The 26,934-nt window shown below is 49.5% G+C and overlaps 1 protein-coding gene across 14 annotated transcripts in view; it reads left to right on the top strand.

Annotated features, from left to right (window-relative positions):
- The window catches only part of UBR4 (ubiquitin protein ligase E3 component n-recognin 4), a 1,723,360-nt gene that overhangs the window by 180,693 nt on the left and 1,515,733 nt on the right, over positions 1-26,934 (top strand). The window lies entirely within an intron of this gene.

Below are 26,934 nucleotides of genomic sequence, written 5' to 3'. Positions count from 1 at the left end.
AAGATCCGACCTCAAAAGGCACCCCTGCACCTGACACCCTATGGCCTTGTGTGCCAAAACCAAAGTGCATAACCAACCCTTAACTTCCCAACCTATCTCTCGAAGTTGTCGTTGCACCCAGAAGTCCTTCGTCTCCCTGCCTGCAGTGCTTTTGCAAACCGGATATTTTCCATTGAAAACAGGGCACCCAACCTCAAAACAGCTCCCTGCACCCGCCACCCTAGTGCCGCTGAGGGTGCACATTTGGTTCTATTTGCCCTGACCTAAACTCTAGGAGCTTTGCTCCCACAGCCGTGTGGCCTGCTTACTAGCAGCCACCAACCGGATGCCCCCTACCCTTCATAGGATAACATTGGGCCTCAACACTCTGCAGCCGGCCGCCCTAGTGCTACTGAGGGCGAAACAAAAGTGCATCACTGATCCTGGGGGACCCCTGAGTCTAACCCCAGAACCTTAACTCCAACAGACGAATACTTACCTGTGAACCGATAACTTTCTTCTGGCCAAAAGGCCTTCAGTTTTTCGTCGGTATTGTCTTGCGATCGGTGCCCAGTTCTGTTTCAGCTCAGTTCCCGAGCCGTATATCCAGAAGAGCCGCGTGCTTTCCGGCGCTGAAGGCCCGGTCGACGCCAGAGGCCTTATCGACGAACCATCATGGAACGGAGCCCGTTCAAGAGATGTCCCGTGTGCAACTCAAAATATCCCCACGTCGACGTCCACCCGGTGTGCAACAAGTGCCTGTCGCCGGATCATGATGAAGCCAGCTGTATGGCTTGTTCCCAATTCTGCATCGGCGCGCTGCGCGCAAGGAAGCCCAGCAGACAGCACCTGAACCAGTGAACATCTTCAATGCTGGGGATGATGAAGGAGCAGAGCGGGAGGTTCAAGAAAACCTGTCGGATCCCGCATCCGAGGTCGACTCCAGCTACGACGCTGATGTTGAGATGCTCAATGCGGAAGACGTCGTCGACGAGGTAGGAGACGACGATGGGGCCTTTGGGGCCATGGAAGATAGCTCGAGCGAGGAGCTAGGCCCACAAACTGATACTGGGGCCAAAACACTTCATAAGGCTCAGGTCGAGGGATCGCCACAGGGCCTTACCCAAGATCTTCCAATAAGTTCTACGGCCCGTCTTTGGGCTCGGCTTCGGACATGTCTAAGGAGCCGCAAGTTGCAAAATCGAAACCGAAAGAGAAAGCTTCGGTGTCTACGCAACCTAAAGCACTTGAGGGTAAATCGAAACCGAAAGTGCGTATTGCTTTGGTCGGCTCGAAGTCCTCGGATCTGTCGGCACCGACGAAGCATAAAAGTGTTATCGACCCCAAGCGGCCGCTAAAAGGCGTCAAGCAGAAATCTGGCACGCCGAAGGCAAAGGTCAAGGACGTCGACCGAAAAAATCGGCGCCGAAGACAGTCGACACCGACAAAGGACTCGGTGATCAGAAGGTTCTCGAGCCTGCGCGTCGACCGGACAAGGCTAAAAGCTGTACCACCGCCGAGTCCACGCCTGGTGGTGCCTCAAAGGATTCTGTCGAGTCGAATCCCTGAAGCGCATTAAGGACAAGGCTTCGGCTGTTGGACCGAAGGATCCTCCACCATCGAAGCCTGCCGATACGCCTCAAAAGACGTCGACGCCCATCCACTTCACGCTGCCACCGAAAGTGGTGCCAAAGGCCTTCGTCCCTAAAATGGCCGTCGAGGTGCCCAAGGTGTCCACGGGGCCGAAGCCCACAACTTTGGTCCCAGCCACAAATCATCGACAGCCCTCGCTTGAAGAGCAACAGGAACAGTTTATCGATGCTGATCCAGGCAGACTTTCTATTTATAAGCGAAAGATCGCCCCGGAACAGCCAATGGAGTCGTATAAAATCCCACTGAAAAAGAAGGATTCTACTTCAACACCTGTTCTTGTAGAACCTGTATCTCCACGTGGCCATGATGTCTCACCCACTTATTCAGATGTGGAAACTGGGAAAGGTGACAATGACAAATACAGTTATCCTGTGAACACTGATCCAGAAGATACTACTGAACCTTGGGCAGATGCTGCTGACCCTGGGGATCCACACACTGCCCCAGACACTCATGTGTATACTGTAAAAACATCGCCTACTGAGGATTCGGGGGCTTTTAATGCACTCTTTGAAAGGGCAGCCAAGAATCATGACGTCCAGCTCCATGCTGACCCTATTGAAGTAGACTTTCTGTTCGACACCTTTTCCACCTCAGAGAGGACTGTCAAGACTCTGCCTATGTTGAAGGGTGTCTTGAAACATTCTGGGGAAATATTTAAGGAGCCTACAAGAGCCAGGGTGATAAACCCCAGGATTGAAAAGAAGTACAAACCGGCGCCTGGGGACCCTACCTACATCAAGGGGCAGTTGCCGTAGGACTCTCTTGTTTCTAATGCCGGAAGAGGGCTAATTCACAAACGGGTGATGCTCCTCCCCCAGCTAAGGAATCTAAGGTGCTAGAGGCATCAGGGAAAAGGGTGGCGGCTCAAGCGGCCAACATCTGGCGCATTTCAAACACTCAGGCACTCTTAGCCAGGTATGACAGGGCCCATTATGACACACTGGAGACCCTGTTGCAGCACCTGCCAGATGAATATAAGGAGGCATCTGAGATGCTCATACAGGAAGGAAAGCTCATATCAAATGCTTCTACTAAATGTGCACTGGACGCAGCAGACACCGCGGCCAGAGCCGTTAACACAAGTGTCATGTTGAGGCGACATGCCTGGCTTAGAATCTCCGGGTTCAAGCCAGAGATACAGACCACAATTCTCAATCAGCCAGTAAACCCTGATCATTTATTTGGTCCAGAGGTAGACGCCACCTTGGAGAAGATCAAGAAGGACACAGACTGCGAAGTCTATGGGGGCTCTCCAGTCCCAGCAGTTCAGGGGTGGTTCTTTTCGTCACTCAAGCATTAGAGTTGTTTCCAGAGGCCAGCTGTCTCAGCAGACACAGTACAATAAAGGTGGCAAACCACCTATGCCAAACAAAGTAGAGGTGGCTATCGAGGAAACAGCGCCAAGGGTAGAGGTCGTGGAAACAACAGCTCCAGGTCCTCCGCCACTAACAAACAGTGACGCCTTGTCACTGCCCCTCGACCATACCACTCCGGTCAGGGGGAGACTACAACAGTTCCTGCCAGTCTGGAAGTCCATCACCACAGACAGGTGGGTCACAAAGCTTATCCATTACGGTTATTGTCTGGAGTTAACATCCACTCCACCCAACATATCCCCAAGACACCGTCCTATGTCCACAGAGCATTTGCACTTATTGCAGCGCTCATCATGCTGCAAAAAGGAGCGCTCGTGCCTGTGGAAGAAAGGGGCACAGGAGTTTACTCTCTGTACTTCTTGATCCCAAAAAAGGACGGGTCCCTTAGACCCATACTGGACCTCAGACCCCTCAATCAGTACATTCTATCAGAGCACTTTTCACATGCTAACACTGCAGCAAGTCCTATCGTTGCTCAGTCAGGGAGATTTTCTCGCAACATTAGATCTGAAGGATGCGTACTTTCATATTCCGCTACACCTGTCACACAGACAATACCTCAGGTTCACCATCCAAAATCAACATTACCAATTCAAGGTCCTACCTTTCGGAGTGACCACGGCACCCAGGGTGTTTACAAAGTGCCTGGCGACGGTGGCGGCACACTTATGGAGACCGAACATTCACGTCTACCCTTATCTGGACGACTGGCTTATCCAGGCAAAGTCGGCCCCGCAGTGTGCCGCCCACATGTCCCACACCATTCACCTTCTTCACGATCTGGGGTTCTCACTGAATTACCCAAAGTCCCACCTGCAACCCGCCCACATAAGGCAGTATCTGGGTGCGACCATAGACACTCTGGCAGCCAAAGCACAGCCAAATTCAATGAGGATCAGCAGCATTCAATCGCTGATATAAAAATTCAGACCTCAACACTCGCTTCAGGCCCGAGTGTTCATGCAGTTGATAGGCATGATGGCCTCCTGCATTTTCATAGTCCCGCACGCGAGAATACATATGCGTCCGCTTCAGGAGTGCTTAGCACGTCAGTGGAATCAGGCTCACGGACAGTTGAAAGACCTAGTGTTGGTAACCGGTCGTGCATACAACTCTCAGCATTGGTGGAATCCACACAACCTTTGCAAGGGACGACCGTTCCAGGAGCCTGTGCAACAGATCATTCTGACGACGGACGCATCTCTCCAGGGTTGGGGAGCTCATGTTCTCCACTACACGGTGCAGGGACTATGGACAACGCAGCAGAGGAAGATGCACATCAACGTTCTAGAACTGATGGCTATCTTCATGGCGATGAAAGCTTTCAAAGTACATCTGTGCAACAAGGTCGTGTTGATCCGGACGGACAGCATGACGGCCATGTACTACATTCAGAAGCAGGGAGGTACACACTCTCCACAGTTGTCTCATCTGGCTCAGAGCATGTGGAAGTGGGCCATTCAAAGGAACATCTTCCTCATGGCGGAACACCTCCCAGGCAAGGACAATCAGATGGCGGACCTGCTCAGCAGGTACAGCCACCAAATGCATGAGTGGGAGATGCATCCATCAGTACACCACCCGTACTTCCAACGGTGGGGTAATCCAGAGATAGACCTGTTCGCCACAAAGGAAAACGCCAAATGCTGAAGCTTTGCCGCCAGGTTTCCACACCCACAGTCGCCGGGCAATGAGATATGGATGAACTGGTCAGGCTTCTTTGCGTACGCTTTCCCCCCAGCACCTCTAATACCGCTGGTGGCACGCAAACTGAGGCAACACTCAATGACTCTCATCCTTGTTGCTCCAACGTGGGCACGCCAACCATGGTACACCACGTTTCTGGAACTATCTGTGGTACCGCATCAAAGGCTGCGCCTCACACCCAGGCTTTTGACGCAGAGCCATGGCGACATTCAGCATCCAGATGCGCAACAGCTCAACCTGGCGATCTGGCTCCTGAGGTCTTAGAGTTTGGTTACCTCAACTTGCCTCCTGACTGTATGGACATCATCAGAGAGGCGAGGAGGCCCACCACCAGAGCATGCGATGCGGCGACATGGAAGCGGTTTGTCGTTTATTGTGCAGACCACAACATCAACCCGCTGGGCGCATCTACTCAAACCTCATTTGTTATCTGTTACATCTATACAAATGTAATCTGGCCTATGCTTCCATTCGTATACATTTATCCGCAATAGCTGCTTATCTCCAAAACAGGCAGCATCTCTCCCTTTTCAGAGTGCCTGCCATCAAAGCTTTTCTGGAAGGACTCAAACGTGTCATTCCACCCCGGACCCCACCAGCTCCTGAATGGAACCTGAATGTGGTCCTCACAAGACTGATGGGTCCACCTTTTGAGCCACTGCATTCATGCGAGATTCAGTTCTTAACATGGAAAGTGGCTTTCCTGATAGCGATTAAGTCACTACGACGCGTTAGTGAACTCCAGGCACCAACTATCCAAGAGCCATTTATACAGATTCATTCCAACAGGGTGGTGCTTCGCACTAACCCTAAGTTCCTTCCGAAGGTGGTTCCACAGTTCCATATCAACCAGACAATAGAACTGCCTGTGTTCTTCCAAAATCCTGAGTCAGTTGCGAAGAGAATGCTCCACATGCTTGAATTCAAGAGAGCCTTGATGTACTACATTGATAGGACCAAAGCTTTTCGGAAGACGAAACAACTATTTGTTGCCTTTTCGCCACAACACAAAGGCAATCCCATTTCCAAGGCTGGTATAGCCAGGTGGATCGTTAAGTGTATTCAGATCTGCTATCAGAAAGCTAAGCGCACAGATATGAATTCAGCAGCCCACATGCCTCGAACCGAATATGCTACTTACCAGTATGCATCTGTTCTTGGCATGTAGAGCTGCTGACATTCATATCGCCCGCCCTCCTCCCCGTCGCCTGTAGCGGCTGCAGCACTCACTAATACTCTTAGCATGGTCATCACTCGCTGAGTTACACTCCATCTTTGCCGCAATGGCAAAAAACAATCTGAGTATAGAGTCGATGCCCATACGCACTGTAGTCTAGGGGAGGAGCCACCTATCTTGTGATACTTCGAAGACTCTTCCAGGACAACAATGTGCGATCATCCGGACCCAACACTAGGCGGCGATCTATGCACAGATATGAATGTCAGCAGCCCTACATGTCAAGAACAGATGCATACTGGTAAGTCGCATATTCGTTCCTGTCCACCCACCCCACTCCCAAGAGCCTGGTCATACATGCCTCTAACTCAGACCGCTAACTACCAGACCACATTCCCGTACGCTCCCCCCGATCGGGAATCCAAGAGGTACGTACAGTATGGTAAGATGTTCTCCTCACTGAGTTTGGGGTTGCGGTCAGTTAACACCGCGTGCCTCTTGTGCCGTTATTCCCACTCTCTGTGGGACACGGTCGCGGACATGCTGCCACAATGTCCGGAGGAGGCCCGGACTAAACTCGCCCAAGCCCTTGCGGAGGGTCGAGATGCGGCACGGTATTCCATCCGATGTGGGCTGGATACAACGGACTCGCTGGGCAGGGCGATGGCAACGAAGGTGGCGATTCTCCACCACGCCTGGCTGAGGTCCGCCAACTTTTCGGCTGATGTTCAAAACACCCTTATGGACATTCCGTTTGATGGCCATCGCCTATTTGGCGACATGGCAGACCGTGCGCTTGAGCGCTTTAAGGACTCCAGGCCTACTGCCAAGACCTTGGGCCTGTCGGATCCGCGCCAGCAAACTGCTGCCTTTAGCTCCTTTCGTGGTCAAAGAATGGGCGCCCCCACACGTCTTGCCAGCCACGGGCCGCAGACTAACATCCAGTGCGTTGATGTACGTGGTAACCGCCGTGGCGGTGCCAGGGGATAATAGCGAGGCCAGTCCACATCCACCCCCGCAGCATCCGCCTCAAAGCCTTCCTAGTCCGAGCTTTAAGGCCCATCTGACGCCAGTGGGGGCAGGGTTCGCCATGACCTCCTCCACTGGCGCACTGTCACGTCAGACAGGTGGGTGCTGCAAATCGCCCGAAGGGGCTACTCCTTCCCCTTCGAGGTGACCCCTCCAGCCATGCCACAGCAGTACCACCGCGTGTCGGGGGATCACTTGAATCTTCTGCGAGAGGAAGTTACGGCCCTCTTGGCCAAGGGGGCCATTGAGCACTTTACCCGGGCCAGAAGTAGGATGTGGTTGATACTCCCACTACTTTCTGGTTCCCAAGAAGGACAAAGGGGGCCTCTGCCCTGTCTTGGACCTGTAGGACGTCAACGGCTTCCTCCATAAGGAGAAGTTCAAGATGCTGACACTGGCTCAGGTCTTAGCTGCCCTGGACCCGGAAGACTGGATGTTGGCGTTGGACTTGAAAGACGCTTATTTTCACATCCCCGTCCTGCCAGCCCACCGGCGTTACCTGCGGTTCACGGTAGGCCCTGAGCACTTTAAGTTTACCGTGCTCCCCTTCTGCCTTACTAGCGCCCCTCGGGTGTTCACGAAAGTGATGGCGGTGGTCGCAGCAAATCTGCGCAGATTAGGGGTGTCCATCTTCCCCTATCTCGACGACTGGTTGTTGAAGGCGGGCTCGCCCCAGACAGTCGTCAGCCACCCCCAGACTACGTCCGACCTCCTGCACCTGCTGTGGTTCTCCATCAATGTGCCGAAGTCATACCTGTGTCCATCTCAGAAGCTCCTCTTCATCGGAGCGGTTCTAGACTCCCGAACAGCGGGTTCGGGATATTCAGGCTCTGATTCCGATCTTTCAGCCTTTATCTTGAGTCTCGTTCAGTTTGATGCTGTGGCTTCTGGAGCTGATGGCCTCCTGCATCCTTCTGGTGCATCACGCCAGGTGGCGGATGCGGGCTCTGCAGTGGGACCTGAAGTTTCAGTGGGCCCAGCACCAGGGCAACTTGTCCAACCATGTCTTGATCTCGGAGGTTACTGCAAGACAGTTGCAGTGGTGGCTCACGGACCGCATTTGGTCAGCGGCAGATCCCTCTCCCTACCCCAACCGGAGCACGTAGTTGTGGCGGACGCGCCCCTCCTGGGCTGGGGGGCGGGGGGAGCCACATGGGAGAGGTGGAGATCAGAGGCCTCTGGTCTCCGGCGGAGTCCCGGCTCCACATCAACCTTCTGGAGCTGCGGGCGATCCGGCTTACACTGAAAGCATTCCTCCCCTCTCTCCCGAGGAGTGTAGTGCAGGTGTTCACGGACAACACCACTGCCATGTGGTACTCCAACAAACAGGGCGGGTGGGGTCGTGGACCCTTTACCAGGAGGCTCTGCGCCTCTGGCAGTGGCTGGAACATCCAGGCGTGACCCTGGTGGTTAAACACCTGGCAGGTTCCTTGAAAGCCAGGGCGGACTAACTCAGCCGCCTTTGCATGATGGATCACGAGTGGCTTCTGAACTCGGACGGGTCGCAAGACCTCTTTCAGCAGTGGGGAAAGCCTTGGTTAGATATATTCGCCACCGAAGAGAACGTGCAATGTCATCAGCTCTGCGCGTTGGATTTTCCAAGGCAGCACTCGCTCGGAGACTCTTTTTGTCTCGAGTGGAGTTACGGTCTGTTGTTCGCCTTTCCTCCTATACCACTTTTGCCCAGAGTGCTGACGATGATCAGACGTGACCGGGCCCAAGTCATCCTTGTGGCTCCGGACTGGGCACGAAGATACTGGTATCCCGAGCTACTCAGCATGTCTAGATTCCCCCGATTCGTCTGCCTCTTCAGGAGGACGTTCTGTCGCAGCAGCAGGGGGCGGTCCTCCACCCGAATCTGTCCAGTCCCTACCTCCATGCGTGGAGTTTGAGCGGCGACAGTTGAGGCCATTTGACTTGCCTCCTGAACTCTGCGATGTGATTCTGGCAGCCAGGCGTCCCTCCACTGAGGTTCTCCTCTTTCTTCTTTCTCTAGCACAGTAGGGCTCTGCTCTGGGCACTATCAAGGGCTACCTTTCTGCCCTTTCCGCCTTCTTACGGCTACCTGATCAGCCTTCTTTGTTCAAGTCCCCGGTTGTCAATAGGTTCTTGAAAGGCATCACTCATATGTTTCCCCCTGTTCCTTTCGTGATGCCTCAGTGGGACTTGAACCTGGTTCTGACTTACCTGATGTGCGCTCCCTTTGAGCCACTTCATAACAGTCCTCTTCGTCTTCTCACCCTTAAGACTGCATTCCAGGTTGCCATCACCTCTGCCAGGAGAGTGAGTGAGCTCCAGGCATTCTCTTCTAAACCTCCTTTCCTTTCTGTCCATCTGGACAAAGTTGTGTTGCGGACACGACCCTCTTTCCTGCCCAAGGTAGTCACAGCCTTCCACATCGGGCAGTCCATCACCTTGCCCACTTTCTTTCCGCCTCCGCATCCCTCAAAAGAGGAAGAGAGGCTCCACTCTCTGGACCCAAAACGTGTGCTCTCATACTATCTGGATCGCACACGCTAGTTCTGGGTGGATGACCAACTCTTTGTTGGTTACGTGGGCGCTAAGAAAGGACGGGTGGTGCACAAGCGAACCATTTCTCGGTGGGTTGTCCTGTGCATCAAGTCATGCTATTCTTTGGATAAAAAGGAGCCTCCTGTTGGGCTGAGGGCCCATTCCACTCGGGCCACGGCGGCTACTACTGCCCTGGGTCGGGGAGTCCCCTTGCAGGACATCTGTCAGGCAGCTACGTGGGCCTCGCTGCACACGTTTGCTAGACACTACTGCCTGGTCCAGAGAGATGGCTTCTTTGGCCGTTCCGTTCTTCAGGACTTTCTTGTGTGATCATTTGTTTGCAGACCCACCACTGGAGTTGGTATTGCTAGGGTATGTATTCTAAGGTAAGGAATCTAATACTAACCTGTTTCTTTCAGATGCACAAGTTACTTACCTTCGATAACGATATATCTGTAAGAAACAATAGTTAGTATTAGATTCCTTACCGCCCCACCCATCCTCCCCGTTCTGCGAACCGATATCTAGGGTTAAGGTCCATCCCTTTCAGGGCTCTAGTTTCTTGGCACCAGTGTTGGTTTTTATCATGGCTTTGCGTTTCTGGCATGGAAAAGCTGTGTGTAAGAACTGACGTCCGCGCACGAGGGCTGCGTATAAGTACTCCGGCGACATCATCCTGGCACCAACGGCGCCGACGACGGACGCGGAGCCGCAGACGACGCCTACCGACGCGCAAGGGTACTGCTACGCAAAAGTTTCCGGATCCAGTCGAACGCCTGGGGATATTCTAAGGTAAGGAATCTAATACTAATACTGTTTCTTACAGATGTATCATTACCGAAGGTAAGTAACTTGTGCTTTTCCTCCATAGGATAACATTGGCAATTTTCTTCCAAAAAGTTTCTAAGTGTGGAGTTTTGAAATCTAAAAATATTCTTCAAAAATTGCACAAATAACAAACTTCTTTACTCACTTGTTTACAGGAAATGTCCCAGTGCTGAATCTAGGTATCCATCACTGAGTACGAAAAGTAACGTAAAAAGTAACGTACCTGTAATTTACTGAGAAGTCTATTCATTTCATAACCTCTGCCTACCTCTGGGGTCACCTGGACTCTATACATACTAAACTCACTTTGGTGTCGTATATATATAGAGCCAGTTTCCTACATCTAGTGCATGCTTCTGGGCACCCTAGGGGACGTAAGCAGGGAAGGAGCATAAACCACAGAGTACAGATCTTTCGACAGCCTCACAACATGAACATTCGGCAGCAGGGGCGGAACAATGAAGTGAGTCGATAGTGATTGAGTACCTGAACCAGCCTGAACCTGTGCTGTGCCCGACACTTTTCTGTACACAACTCCTGGGAAGCAGGCAACCTCGCTGGTTGGCAGTGCAGCCACAACGCAACACCAGGCTGCAACACTTGTAGTACATTTAATACTCTATAAAATGAAGGCCATCTCTGGCCGGCAGACCAGTGGAGTTTCTAGCAAAGATTGGAAATCGTAGTGTATGTCATCGCCTCCATTGTCCAGCTTGCCTGAGACAATGACACGTTACACGGTAAAGCAGCAGGGAGTGTACGCCGTGATGTTGCCTCCATTGCCAAGCTGCCCAGTAGTCAGAAGCTGGTCAACATTGACAATGGGAGAGGAGTAGCAAATTTACAAGTTGAACGTAATGTGGAGGGTAGGGAAGGGCTAAAGGCAACACGGACACTGGGCGAATGAAAAGCAGGATGCGGGATGCGGGCTTGGAGCTAGGAGCAGAGAACATGAGCAGGAAATTAACATAGGAAGCCAAGGCTAAAGAAAAAGTAGTGCGCAAAGGTAACCTATACGGCCCATCGTGATTTAATGCATCTAACAGGGGCAGTCTCCAGGGCGGGCCCAAAAGAGCGGCACAAATGTATGACTGGAACGGTGCTGCCTGCCATCTGTGTTACTTAAATACAGGACATATTTTGTAGGCAGTTCTATAAGCACCCACTCAAAGGCATAGTGTCGTGGAGAAGTTATGCTTATTGCATCAATGATGGCTTTTACAATTGAGGAATGGCAGAAAACAATCCACCTTAATGTAAGAGCCCCTCCTCAATTTACAGTGTACGTTAAGTTTGTTTTTGGTTGTATCCATTAGTCTGTTAGCCCACGCCTTACAGAATTCCAAGCTCTAGAAAATGTTATTCCAAATACAGATGGTTCTCCCAGGCATGTCTGGTCCTTGATACTGCTTGCCAGATGACTCTCCCTGTTTAGGGATACAATATTACAGCCGGTTTACCATCTTTACACCTTTATAATCTACACCCAGTAGGATAGCCAGTGTGTCATGGGCCCCAGTGCAATGAACTGAGTTTTCCACCACCCAAGCTGATGTTTGATCAAATACAGCAATGATGATGGTTCAGTGAGACCTCTGAGCCCCAGTGCCACTGCACCTGCTGCACCAACTGAGGGCGAACAAATCAAACACAAGGAGATGATGGATGGAGCTCTGAGACTTTTCAGACCCTCAGCCCCAGTCACAGATCTGAGTTGAATCCATAATCGTTCTTTAGCTCACTTCGCCACCTCAGTACAGACTCAGCCATATGCAAATAAGTCTTGACCCTGTGCCTCATGGGAACCGTCCAGTCCGAAGTGCCAAGCCAACTGAAGCAACACCTCTATCTACACCTCCACAATACAAGGAAATAATTCCGGACTACAACTCGCACAGTGCATTTAAATAATGCCCATGGGCTGTAACAGGGGGTCCAATTTAAACAGGATTATCTTGAAAACTTATTCCACAACGTTAGATGTACCCACCATAATGCAAAATGATTTATGGGACACTTCGTTTTGTCTTGCAGGGATGTTCCAGCCTTGGAGGCGAGGAGAGTTTTTCAGCAAAGCGCACATCGTTGTAGCTATTAGCTGGGCACTCTAATAAATCCCAGGCAGTTCAAGGACACAGAAGGAAGTAACAGTTAAAAAGAGACTTCAACAGTTCAGATTACTCATAATCATGTATTCTGTTTAATTCTATTGTAGGGGCAATAACTGCTAATTTCCGGAAGCACTATTCAGGTGGGAGGCCAGGTTCTCAGATCTTTCGAGAATGTTTGTTTGTTTCGCTGCAAACATGGCTCTTTGTAGGAGGGCACTTTCAAACATGGAAACAGTAGCTAATTGTAAAAAAAAAAAAATCTGTCGGTAATAAAAATGCACTGATGCCAAAGTCCATATTCTATATCTGGGCGGGTGAAGTAAATGTAAAGGGCCCTGTACGTGACAAAATTCGCGGCAGTTGGTCTTGCCGCTGTAGGTATGGCCTCACACCCTCCAGGTTGAGCACCGCTTCCAACGCTACTCGATTGCTTTGTCTCCTACTTTCTTCAGATTACTTTCGGTGCTGACTGCATTCAGTTCAGGCCCTTTCTCCACCTGGAGCGAGTGGAATGTTAAATTCGAGTGACGTCTTCTTTTCGTGTTCAGCCGTAGGTGGGCAGGCGTAGGTAGGCAGGAGCTTACCCCCCTCAACCCCCACGGCCCTCAGCTTCATCAGTACAGGGAGAGGGGAGGGGTGGGTGGGCGTCGTGAGGCATTTTTAAAAACCTCTTCTTACCTAACGTTAAAGGACCAGGCCATTATTTCAGAATTTATCTCCCGTAACTATGGCAATATTGCGCATTAATATAAAAAATACACAAATACCTGTCAGTGCGTGTGGGCTGTAATGTAAGAGATCAAAATGATGAAACTATATACATACATGCCCAATACATGGTTTATCAGGGGAATGTGATGTTTTTGTCAGCTACTGCTGGTTAATACTAACAAGCGATACCTTTACAATAGCACGGGAGAACTCTCCGACCGCCTCCAAGACGAACGGAACCACGCTCAGGAAAGAAAACGCGGGAACGCCCCCGAATCTGGTCTGGCCTTGACGGACAGATCCGGCTTCCAATGGCTAGCCTCCATTTATGGAGCTAGCCAATGGGAGCCGGGGGCGGGTCATCGATCCCACATTATACTCATAAGGATTTTTGCGCATGCGCACTACGTGCGCACTTGCAGGCAAAACCTAAATATCCCTGGTGGCCCAGTGGCAATCTAAAAAAGTTTTGGGGCCGATCTGCCCCCCCCACCCCCAAAGGCAGAAACGGCCAAAGAATATGTCCTCCAAGGGGAGCGACCCTTGCCCAATGTGCTGCTCCCCAAATACAATGCATAATTTCAAAAAAATAAACTAAAATAAAAATATCCATGGTGTCTAGTGGGCATCCCTGTTGCACGATCGAGCGATCGTGCAGCAGGAATGCTCAAAGCGGTATCGGAGGAAAGGAAAACCCTTTCCTTTTCCCCGATGCCTCTTTGTTTAAAAAAAAAAAAAAAAAAAAAAAAAACCCACCCTGAGGAGAAACTCACCTTCTCCTACTGGATGCGCTGGAAGCAAATGGCTTCCACCCCGTCCAGTTTCATCGAATGATGTTGGTGCGCGCTGACGTCATTAGATGACGTGGAGGGGGGTGGGGCTTAACGGAAGGGCTTCCGCTGTCCTCCCCGGTGGGGGCAGCAAGATGGACGGTCCACGGGGAGGGCCAGCGCTTCCCCCGTGGGTGGTGCCAGGACGGCCGGGAGCAGTCGTGAGCAAATGCCCACTGTGTCTCAGGACGTCTCCCGGCCGTCCTGAGCACCAATGGGTTAAACATAAGTGTTTGAAAGAAAGATTCAGTGACAAAAACATTGGTGGTTTGTGCGTTTGCCTAATACAATAAGATAAAATAGGATGCTTGCATCTGCCCAGAGTGGATGTCAATACATAAGTGCATGGGGTCCAGTACACATTAATCATCTATCCAAACCAGCTTCCTAGCAGTTCGTAAGGTATATACACAGAAAGATGAGCACAGTCAAGGCTAATCGTAGATTCCCCAATTCTCTCCTCGCTGTTGACGGGCCAAGGGTTCGAATTTCAAAGACCCCCTCCAGATCAGCAGCTGCTTACTTCAATGTATATAGTTTGTCTTCTAACTAGATGTTTTACAAATTAGACACTAACAGGGCAGTCTGTAAGGCCTTACAACAGGAATGCTGTGTACTGGGAGTGTCCAGGGCCTTAGCCAGCCCATGCAGACTGTCTGCAGCTGCCATTTTACCTTCGAACTTTTTGAGGAACCTCACAAGGCAGCAATTCAGCTGCATGTCTCCAGGAGTCAAGCAGACCAGCACAGCCTGCCTACGTATGCGGATTCCTCTTAGGTTAAACTATGTTCTTAGCAGTAGTTTGCCTTCTGAAGTTAGCTCCTTGCAGGAGCATATTAGGCAGGGCTTTAAGTGGGCCGGGTCTCACCGGTGCTGAGCACCATCAGTTTTTAGGTCTTGCCAGAGATCTTTTGTTGCTGACCCTGCTTCCCAGGAGACAGCACCTGGCGCGCGCATCGCCTTGGAGGCGAGTTGAAACTGCCACGCGCATGCGAACGCGAACGCGTGCTGTGGCCAGGCGCTGTCTGCTGGGAAGCTCAAGCACCACACACGCATGCGCATACACACAGACACACACACAAGCGCCCATGCACGCACATACATACATACATACAGAGACACCCCCCCTCACACATACACACACGCGCGCACACACACACAAGTGCACCGAGGCCCCCCTCCCCCGCCGTCACCGTCGCACACATACATACACACACGAGCATACACACACACACACACACAAGTGCACCAAGCCCCCTCAGCCTTTTCGAACTTACCTGGCCAATGTCGGGGACTCTGCTCTCAGCACGCGGCGCCCAACCTCCTGCTGGCGCGGCCCCGGGGCTCTACACCGCTCACAGGAGCCCCGGGCCGCGAGACGCATTGACTCCGCCTGCCTCCTCTTCCGGTCTGGACGTGACCCCGCCCCCGTCACAGGCGACCGTGCCTGACTTCTGGGGCGGCCGCGGCGAGTTTTCCTGTTGTAACATACCACCACCGATCCAACCCCAGCTAAGAGTCAACAAGTGTTACAGTCTGACATTCGACTAGGCTACAACCATTATTATGGCATGCACGTGCTTTCCCAATCTGAGCACCACTTCAAGAGGAACTGGGTGATCAATTATTCGACCTGGCTTGTTTGTCGGTTTAATGTTGTGCGAGGCTGGTAGATAGATGACTCATGTTTAGCTTAGAACCGGTTTGATATGTTCGTGTGAAAGTAAAATGAATTTACCTTGGAAGACCTGTGTTGTGTCTTACGTGTACCGACTGACGGTTGTTCGGTAGGGTTTATCAGTTTTTTCTCAGAAATTAGGTTAATCAGACCACTGTTTTAATATCAGAGGATCCATATTACAATTGCGAGAGTTTGGGATTCAATGGCGTAGTACTAAATGAACGGAGAGAACAAACCCTAGGCCCCTGCCATACACCCCCTCATCCCCACGCCCCCCCCCCAAAAAAAAATTGGAAGCGCAACTATATAAAACGGGAGCAGGATGGAAGGCGATTAGAAAGTGAAAAGGCTGCAGCAGCAGGAAATGAAACAAGTGCAGTACCAAGGTCACACATTCACCAAGGGCTGAGGTGGCACCAAGAGTCTTTTTCCACGTACTCTTGTATAGAGGGCGGGTCAAGCCTGTTCACGCCTGCGCCAGACGCACAGTGTGGAGGTGGCTGTCGAGAGAGGCCGAGTCGCAGGGCAAGAAATGTGTTATGGAATTCCAGACCCCTCATTTGGCTTTTGCTGATGGTTACCAGTTAACGTCCTGACAGTAAACCAGACACCCACGTGCATCACCAGGGGTAAAAAAAACAAAAAAAAAACACCGTCGATAGCAAGCGCAGATACGAACGGGTCCTTGAGGGAAACTAGTGTAGACATGGGGGAGAGGTAAGTGGATGAAAGAGCGGCGATGGTATTGTTGAGTGAGCTAGTGGCGGAAGCTCGGGGATCGACTTTGGGGGATGGAGAAAGTTCTGTCAAGGGCCTGGCCACAATGAGTCCGGTGGGTCAGACTGTGTAAATGAGAGATTCAGTGCACTAAGAATTAACTATGCTCCCTCCCTGGCCTCTGGGCCTAGTTGGCCCACCCCATGAACCTCTCTGGGCTCTTTGTCATTTATTGATTCAGGATCCCACATTTCTTTTTGCCCCCGTTGGCATCTGCTACAGGTAGACCGGAGCTCGCAAATCCTCCTTTACTCCGATTCCCGAACCCCCTTCTTTTAGGCACATATTTAAAAGCAGGTACCAATACAGTCAGACAATTTCCTGCCTCTGGTTTCTGGAGTGGTACTTTTAATGCCAAGTAACAATGCTTTCAAGCAACTCAAGCAATGCAAGTCAGACAGCCTACGTGGCCCAACCAGAAACCAATAATTACACACACATTCACGAGAAACAACTGCTGCATAGCACTAAGAGAGTAAGGTAAATTTGGGATTGAGGGGGGGGGGGAGGCGTAGGGGAGTTGCAAAAAAAGAACGCAGACCAGTACCACCAAGAAAAAATCACCTCCTGCGTGTTCTTGACACACAGACCTCAGATGGTCCCAGGCATTTTCTCATGCTTATTTAACCACTACACCTATGTCTGTTATAGCTTTTTTCCCCTTCTTAGGTCTCGTTGCGAAAACACAGCGCGTCGCGCTGTGTCTCGCCAGAGATCTTTTGTTGCTGACTCTGCTTCCCAGGAGACAGCACCTGGCGCGCGCATCGCCTTGGAGGCGATTTGAAACTGCCACGCGAACGCGTGCTGTGGCCAGGCGCTGTCTCCTGGGAAGCTCAAGCACCACACACGCATGCGCATACACACAGACACACACACAAGCGCCCATGCACGCACGCACATACATACATACATACATACATACAGAGACACCCCCCCTCACACAGCATCCATGTCATCGCTGCGACTTTCGGCCAGTCCTGTTTTTACAGCCTACGACACTAAGCATGCTGGGACTAGTAGTTTTACTCTACGTATACCACGCTATCAGCCCGCGAGTCTCGGAATGTTCATTACAGTTACTTGGAATAAGGAAGACTGAAAGTCATCCCCATTACTCGTGACGTGGGGCCATTTAACAGCCATGACTGCAGCCTAGACACGGGCTGTGCTGAGACTCAGTCGGAGCCTCAGCCGCCAATTCCCACCCTCCCTATGTATTGTTGGGGAGGGGGGTGGGAGTGCTGGTGGGGGCAGGGAGCGAGCAGAGATTCAGCGCTGAGGCACGGGTAAAGAGAGGGCCCGGGCGCCGTGAGCGGAGGTATCATTGACATAAGCCTGCGCTCTCACAGACTGCGGACACGGAGCCTGATGGCCTGCTGCCGCTGAATCCGAGCCCAGAAACATTATGTCATGGTGTTATAAAGCGATTACCGCCTCCCCAGGGGAGGGGGTGCTCGGGTCATCCAGCCATTCACACGTGTCAGCTGAGCCCAGCCTCCCTCGCTTTGTCTGCCGCTTCATAAACAAACACTCCAGGCCAGAACCCACACGCGGGAGTCGAGAGGGCGCTCACGGGGATGAATACGCACTCTGCACTTGCTGGGTGCTTGCTTACTTGCCTCGTTTCAAGACAGTGGTTGATTTGCCAGTGAGATACTCGTCACTTAATGCTTGTTACTAGCCTATTAAACATTGGTGCATGGGTTTTGGCGTACATTTATTAACATATTATACACTCGACGCCTTGAGACCTTTTGATGAAACGTGCGCTATACAAGAGTATAAGAGATTAACCATTGTTATTTGTAATATCAATACATCTAAGTCATGTAAATACAACTCATATTGCATTACAAATGCTATAGGTGTCACATTTGCAAATGTTATAGCTATTGGCATTGTCATACACAATGCCAATAACTCAAACTTTAATGCTGCGAGACCTCTTGCATTGTAAATGCTTGTTTAAAGGAGGCCTCGAAACGGGTCTCTATTGTGCCCTGTTTTGTGCCCTGGCACAGGCAGTCAGTGACAGCAGGCACATCGATGTGCGCGTGCTCACACTGCTCACTTCTCTTTAGTGGGGAAGTTACGCATGACGTCATGCCAGGTGAGCGTTGTAGGGGAAGGAAAATCCTTTAAAGAGTCATTTTCTCTCTGGATTTCCCTTCTTTTTGAAACGGAGGAGCAGCAACATTGTCATAGTGTCACCAGGGATTTAAGTGGAAGTTTTTTCAAAATTATATACAAGCCATAGTTGCTGCTTATTTACCTTTTGCAACTTTCTAAGCGCAGACTTTTAGCTTACGTGTTTTTAAGCCACGCCCTTAATGACATTGGCCATGCTACTTTGAGACCCACTGTTTTTCCATCCCACTTAGAGCTCTGATATTAGGTGAAGCAGATTGTTAGCCCTGGCACCATTGGGGTGGGTCTCCCTTCCATTTTTGCTGTTGCCTCGTGTTTTTACTGGTGTTAGATGCTTTGGGCACTGTGCCACTGCTGTCCAGTGCCACAGTGCGAGTGCTCACTATTGCAGGGGTGTGGAATTTATCGAAATATGTACTTGACCATGGGACAAGTAGCTTCATAAATCTACTTGTCCTGTAACAAAATCCACTTGTCCCTTTGGTGCCATGTAGTGCACCGTCAAATAATGGCTGCAATCTTTGCAGAAGAGCTCTGATAATAGCCTCTCTGGTTATGTCAATCTAATACTATAGAAGGATTTGAATTTTGGAGGTTTTCACCAGCTCTTCTCTAATCTTTTCCCATACTGAGAAAGGTCGGAAATTTACCCCTGACAACGGCAGAAGTAAAGTTTCTTCCAGGGCTGGGAAAAATGTGGTTGGAGAAAAAGTGAACTTGTAAACACTCAACAGATTTCCGCTGGGGCATATTCATATTTGCTCATGCTAAGATGCAATTCACAAATATTTTCTAGGACTACGGTTTTCTGGCCTACTTAAGGAAATTCATGTGAATTCATGAAAAACGTAAATCTCCTTTAATACAAGGACATATATCATGGGTGCACTTTCGCGACTTTAACATTTGAGCCCTAATGAAATTTGAGTTAACCAAGACCTTTTGTTTTTATTGAAATGCTATCTCTTCCTATCTGTGAGCTGGCTTCATTGTGTGTGACAGCATTCTGCTCTTTTATAAAGTAGTTTTGTTCAGTGCTGGGAATTTCTATGGCAATGTGGCTTTTATGAGACCAAATACTAGCTGTCTCGTAAGAACTCGCTGGCAAACAGCACCACGCCTACCTGATAATCCCAAGGTAGAGAAAGGAGCACAATGTAGGCCAAGTGAGTAACCAGAACATTTAAATACCCCCAACGTTGATTCAAAGTTCTTATGACACCAAGCAAGCGAAAAAAAGTAATTGGAATCCTCTCCACAATAGCTCTCTTGTCTCTTCCATCTAAGCATCTATCCATTCATCCTTTCACCCACTGATATCTAGCATTTCACCTTTACATTGGCACCCATTCATTCTTTAATCCATTACTTTTCACTAATCTGTTCATCCATCTGTTCATCTGTCTCTCGATCCACTCATCCATATCCAAACCTACCCATTCATCTCCAAACCTATCCATTTCAACCATCCATCTATCCTTTCGCTCATCCATACACCCTCCCTTTCACTCCATCTATATACCCTTCCATTCACTTCATATATCCACCCTCCCTTTCACTCATCCTTCCACCCACCCTTCGACCCATCCATCCATCAATCCATCCATTCATCCTTTACATTCATCCATCCTTTCGCTCTCTAATCATTACACCCTGTAACCCATCCACTCATTCACCCTTTCCTTCATTATAACATCCTTTGTCCATCCACCATCCCGGTCACTCATTCATCCATCTAGCCAGCCACACTTCTACTCACTCATCCTTTCACCCACACATCCATTCAGCCTTTCAAATTAATTACAAGTCTTTGTCTGCCGAGCTGCAGACAGAAGAGGCCCATCAAGAGCTCCACCACCTCTACTGTAGCTGCTAAAGCCTATCCTGCCATCTCCAAACCTATCGATCCAACTGATCCATCCCGCCTTCCTTTCACTCATCCATCCTTTTGCTCATCCATCCATCCTTTCACCCCACACATCCTCCTTTTCACTCATATTCATCCATCCTTTCACTCATCCCTCCATCCATCCTCCTTTTCACTCATCTATCCACCTACCCTTTCACTTCATCCATTTATGCTTTCGCTCATCCATCCACCCATTCACCCATCCATCTTCTGTTTCGCTCATATATCCATCCACCCTTTCACTAATCCCTCCATCCACCTTTACACTCAACTCTCCACCCACCAAGCCATCCGTCAACCCGTCCACCCGGCCACCCACCCCTCACTCAGTCAGCTATCTATTCATCTACTCTCTCACCCATTAATCCACCCTTTCAGTAAGTCGTCCATCCTTTCACTCATCAATCCACTTTCAACCTATCCATCCACTCAACCATCCCTTCATTCACCCTTGCTCTTTTCCTCCCATTCTCACACATCCATCCACTCATTCATCCATCCATCCATCTATCCATTCACCCTTTCACTCCACTCATTCATCCATCTATCCATCCAGCCTTTCACTCATTCATCCATGCATCCATCGATTCACCCTTTCACTCATTAATGTATGCATCTATCATCCACTCTTGCACGTATTCATCCATGCATCTATACATCCACCCTTTCACGTATTCATACATGCACCTATCCATCCACTCATTCATCCATGCACCTAGCCATCCACCCTTTCACTCATTCATCCATTTATGGATTTAAAAATCCACCCTTACGCTCCATTCATTCATCCATCCATCCAGTCTTTCACTCATTCATCCATGCATCTATCCATTCACCCATTCACTCATTAATGTATGCATCTATCATCCACTCTTGCACGTATTCATCCATGCATCTGTATATCCACCCTTTCACTCATTCATCCATGCATCTATCCATTCACACATTCACTCATTAATGTATGCATCTATCATCCACTCTTGCACGTATTCATCCATGCATCTGTATATCCACCCTTTCACTCATTCATCCATGCATCTATCCATTCACCCATTAATGTATGCATCTATCATCCACTTTTGCACGTATTCATCCATGCATTTATACATCCACCCTTTCAGTTATTCATACATGCATCTATCCATTCACCCTTTCACTCATTAATGTATGCATCTATCATCCACTCTTGCACGTATTCATCCATGCATCTATATATCCACCCTTTCATTCATTCATACATGCATCTATTCATCCACCCTTTCACTCACTCACTCACCCACCCTTTCAAGTCCATTATGGGCCTTTGTCTGCGGACCAGCAGACTGAAGAGGCCCATCAAAAAGTTCACAGCTGCTGTAGTTTCTACAGCAGTGTGTTCACAATGCCCCTGGTGCAGGCACAAAGTGACATGAGAGGCCTAGTGCAAGGACAGAATTGGGGGTGGCCTTAGGCCTGCATGAAAGCCCATGGGGAAACTAATGAGCTTTAATGTAAGCCCTCGATGTGTAAGATATGAGAGGCCAAGGGGAGCGGGTCAGAGATGTCAGAGAGGGCGGCTAAGGGGGGTGGGGTGGGGTGAGCAGGTTCAGGCACCGGGTGTAACATAAGGTGTACAGGAAAGGCAAAGTGCAAAGGAGGGGGGGCATGAGAAGGGAAAGCAAAGTGAGTTAAAGATGAGGCCCAGGAGTGGAGCAGAGAATACAAGGCAGGGGTCATACAGTTCAAGTCAGAGCAAGGGGCCAAGAGGCAGATAAGGCAGCCTCTTACATGGGGCCTGGAAGCTATACGAGAACGAGCTATTTCCAACTTCGAGCTCTGCTTTATCATTTTGTTGTTCTGTTCTGGGGAAATTAAAGTGCAGGCCCCAGCTTTTGCATTCACCCTTTCACTGCCAATAAACTGCTCAGAGCATCTTATTAACTGGCTGTGACCTACAGGGTTGAACAGCTGTGTATCGGATTACCATAAAACTGTCTACTTGTCCTTTGGACAAAATACAAATTAAAACCTCTTGCCCTCCTAAGAAATCTAGATGTCTCGGGCGTCGGGAGATAGGAATTCCCCACCCCTGTATTGTAAATTAATGTGTGAATTCGTGATTCCATGATTGACTGGTTTGGTTTACCTGTCAGACCCTAGTACAGTGCACCAGAAGTGCCCAGGGCATGTAAAGCAAATGCTGCTGGGGGGCTTGCAGCACTGGTTGTGCCACCCACAGAAGCAGCCTGTAAAAGTGTGTCTGTCTGCCATTGCAGAGCCTGTGTGCAGTCTGGTACTGCCATGTTGACTGAGCAAGTGCACCCACCTGCCAGTCCCTAAACCTTCCCTTTTCTTCATATCAGACACCCCTATGGTAGGCCCAATGGCAGGGTGCATTGTAAGAATAAGGTAGGACAAGCCCTGGCTTGTGTGGCATGTCCTAATAGTGAATTACAGCCATTTTCGTTTTTCACTATTGCAAGGCTACCTGTTCTCCATAGGCCTGAATGGGCAGTTAGTTTATTACATCGTATAATCCTAACTGACTCAGGGAACATGGTAGAAGTTCGAGTTTAGTATGCCTGAGCCCAGAATGATAAAATACATCTTTTAGTGAAGTTGATTTTAACATTCTGTGTTTGAAAATACCACTTTTAGAAAGTAGGTACTTTCTTGTCTAACTATCCAAGCCTGCCTCTGCTAGGTTGTGTATTCATTGTCTGGAGTTTGAGTGACAGGGCTGAGGGATTCCAGGAGACAGTGAGTCAGCCCAGTGATGAATAGAGAGATATGCATCTAGGTGGGACGGAGGAGTTGCACCTGGGACCTGAATAGGGCTGTGCCTTCCCTCCACAATGCTGGCTCCACCCCCTGTGGTGCGTCTGATGTGTCTGCCCTGCACTGTGAAAGGGGAGGAGGAGTCATGTCAACAGAGTGCTCCAGGGCTGTGCTTTCCCTCCATAATGTTTCTGCCCTGTGAAAGGAAAGGAGGAGTCATGTAAACAAAGTTCTCCAGGACTGACCCAAACTGGTTTGGACTACGCAAAGGCCCCACTGCCCTCAGAGGACAAAGGATTTTGGGGTACGAGTATTGGGACCCTGATCCCAAGAATTTAGATCACTTTTGGACAAACATGAGGAAACCATTGCTGAGGAGCGGAACCTGAAGAAACTGATGAGAGACTATCGCTAAGCTGAAGTGCTGCTTTTGGGATTGGCCTGCAGTGGTTGCCAGAAAGGAGAAAGGACTTTGTGTGCACTTTATTCAACTTGTAAAGCATCTCCAAGGGCATGAAAGAAGAGCTTGCCTCCTGCGGAAGTCTCAGGGACAACAGACTTCAGCTCCCCAAGAGTTCTTTGGAAGTGCCTGCTGCTGTTTTGGGCCTTCTTAGGCACTGTGTGTTGCAAGGAGCTGGAAGCGTCTCCCAACGAAGAAGAAGCGTGTTGCCATCGCTGCTGCTGCTGTCACATCGTGGATGTCGCCGCTGTATCGGTTGTATTACACCGCATCGAGAGAAGCATCTTACAACGAAGAAGAAACTTGTCGCCGTCGCTGCTGTCGTCGCATCTTGGATGTCGCCGCTGTAGCTGTCTTATTGCACCGCATCGAGAGAAGCGTCTCGCAATGAAGAAGCGTGTCACGTCACCGCTGCTGCCGTAGCATCATGGATGTCGCCGCTGTAGCTGTCGTATTGCACCACATCAAGAGAAGCGCCTCGCCTCCACGGAGAAGCGTGCTGCCGTCGGAGCTGCTGTTGTCGCATCACGGAACAAGGTTGTAGCCGCTGCAGTTGTCGCATTGCGCGGAAGCGTCTCATCATCGGAGAAGCGTGGCGCAACAAGAAGACGACATCTTCATCACTGTGCACCAAAAATTTCAACGCATCACCATCTTTGCAACACTTTTCGTTGCTCTGCGTGTCGCATCTAAAGGCACATTGACTCAAAGTGTTGCATTTTAAGATCTGAAGAGAACTAAGCTAAACCTACCATTTTAAGTACAGTGTTGTGGATTTTTGTCGTTTGTGGTCTTGTGTTAAATCTATATAAAGAATACTTATTTTTAATATACAACGGTCTGGTGTCCATCTGTAGTGTTGTCACTGGGTTACTGTATGTGTTCACAAATGCTTTACACACTGCCTCTGAGATAAGCCTGTCTGCTCGTGCCAAGCTACCAAGGGGGTGAGCAGGGGTTATTTTAGGAGTGTACCCCCTTACCCTGACTAGAGGCAAGGGTCCCTATTTGTCACAAGTACCTACCTGTGCCAACTAGAAACCCCCAAATCTAACACGGATCTTCATCTTCATCGCATAAGTGACAACTTCTCAATGCTGGGTTTCCTTCCCAGGATGATAGGTGTAATAAGCAAGGAAGTATGCCTAGGCGGTATCTCAAAGTTCCCTTGACAGAATTAGTATAGCCCATGTGGAAGTAAGTTTGTAGAGTGGCAGTTCTGTAGTGGTTCAGAACAAGCCAGCCGTGAGCACTTCCTGCCAAAGCTGACTTGACCTTAATTTCTGAGAGGGTTTTGATGGCTTTATTAACCAGTTTTTTAAAACATTCGTGGGTGGAGGAAGTTTCCAAAAGTTCATTAAGTCCTGTTACAATTAGCGCCCCATTGAGCTAATTTCTAGCAAGGGAGTGATCTCTGCAGCTCTGTCCAAAGATGTGAATTCATAGAGTTCGGCTCTGCCCTCCTTATTTTTTGCCAACAGTTAATCTGATCTGAGCAGGGTATGTATATGTGGGACAACAACATGATGACTTTTCAGGGAGTTTGCCCTCCTCCATACAGCAGCTGCACATCAGTGTGCTGAAATTGGTTGCCATACACCTAGCCCTCAAAACCAACTTCCAGCTTATTTGAGGGAAGGTAGTCCGTCTCAAAACATACTGCACTTCCCTCAGCTTTAGCACAGAAAATTTGGCCGTGGGAGAGCCGTTACACCTTCCATGGGTGGACAGCGGCTTTGCTGACCTGCTCAGCAGGACACATCAACAAGTCCACGGACAATGCACTTTGGATGAATTCGTCTGGGATCTTTGGCTACATGTTTCCACCTCACATGGTGAGAAAAATGAGTTGAACCCCTGACGCTTATCCTGGTGTCTCCCACCTGTACCAGACATCAATGGGATTCCATGCTTCTGGATATGTCCATCAGCCCCCACAAGAAGTTACCCTTCAGGCTGGATCTTCTTGCAGAGTCAAGGCCAGCTCAGACATCTACATCCTAGTCAACTCAATCTGATGATCTGGCATCTTAAATTGTTGAATTTGGCTAAACCTTCTGCATTAGTGTATTTACATTCCATGAGAAGCGTCCAGACCCATCACATGGGTCCTTGATGCTTCTTAGAGGACTGTTTGTTCACTATTTCATCGTCAAACACCTGGACCTCTTAAAAGCTAGTGTCCAGGACATCATCAGTTATCATCTGCATCAGTAGAAGTCAGATCTTGCCTACATGTCTATATGCCTGCACATATCCTCTGTTGCAACGTACATGTAAAACAGGGAACATTCTTCCTGAGTCAGCATTCCACTAGTCAAGGTGTTCAGTTTGGGTATTAATTGGGTTATACACCTCTAGAAATCCCATGCCCTTGTATGAAACCTTAACTTGATGTTCTTGAGATTCATTGGTCCACTTTTTGATACTTTAAGTTCATGCTGCCTCCAGTTTCTGTCCTTGAAGGTAGCTTTCCTTGTGCCCATTTCTACCCTTGGACTTATTGGCAAACTGCTGGTGTTCTCTGCTAAATAGCCCTTCATCCAGATACATAAAGCTATAGTGGATCTTGGAATCTATCTTCTATTTCAAGCCAAGGTGGTTTCCCTTTTTCATCTCTGCCAAAGTATTGAGATCCCTGTCTTTTTTCCGTAGCCTGTTGTGGTACAAAAAAGAGAAATGCCTATGCTAGATGTCAAAAGAGCTCTTATGTATTACATTGACAGGGCCAAGCCTTTTCATGGTTCTAACTAGCTATTTGTAGCCTTTGCAAAGCCTCCTAAAGGCCACCCCATTTTAAAATTTGCTTTTGCCATGTAAATAGTCAGTGCAAACACAACAGGTGATGGACCGAATGTGGATCATAGTCACACACTCACCCCAGTCCAAAGATCTGGGCCCAAATCCATCGTTTTTTTGCACTCCACACCACCCTGGGTTAGACAATGGCGATATGCAAATCAGCTCTGACCCTGTGCCCCATGGGAACAGTCCAGTCCGAACTACAAAAGCCATGTCCTTCCCAGAACGGAATCAAGCATCCGAGGACCGGACCGGTTTCGAGGTAACACCTCTCATCAGCCCGGCTAGCTTGACTCCAGTGGTGTGGAGTGCCTGGGACCCACGTCTGGGCATCCCCAGCGCACTTAGGGCGGAATATGCAAACAAAACAGGTGATGGACCGAATGTGGATCAATGTCACACACTCACCCCAGTCCAAAGATCTGGGCCCAAATCCATCATTTTTTTGCACTCCACACCACCCTGGGTTAGACAATGGTGATATG

Source organism: Lissotriton vulgaris, chromosome 5 (assembly GCF_964263255.1).
Source record: "Lissotriton vulgaris chromosome 5, aLisVul1.2, whole genome shotgun sequence".
Taxonomy (NCBI): domain Eukaryota; kingdom Metazoa; phylum Chordata; class Amphibia; order Caudata; family Salamandridae; genus Lissotriton; species Lissotriton vulgaris.
The sequence above is the reverse complement of the archived record's forward strand: the minus strand, read 5'-3'. Positions and strand labels throughout refer to the sequence as shown.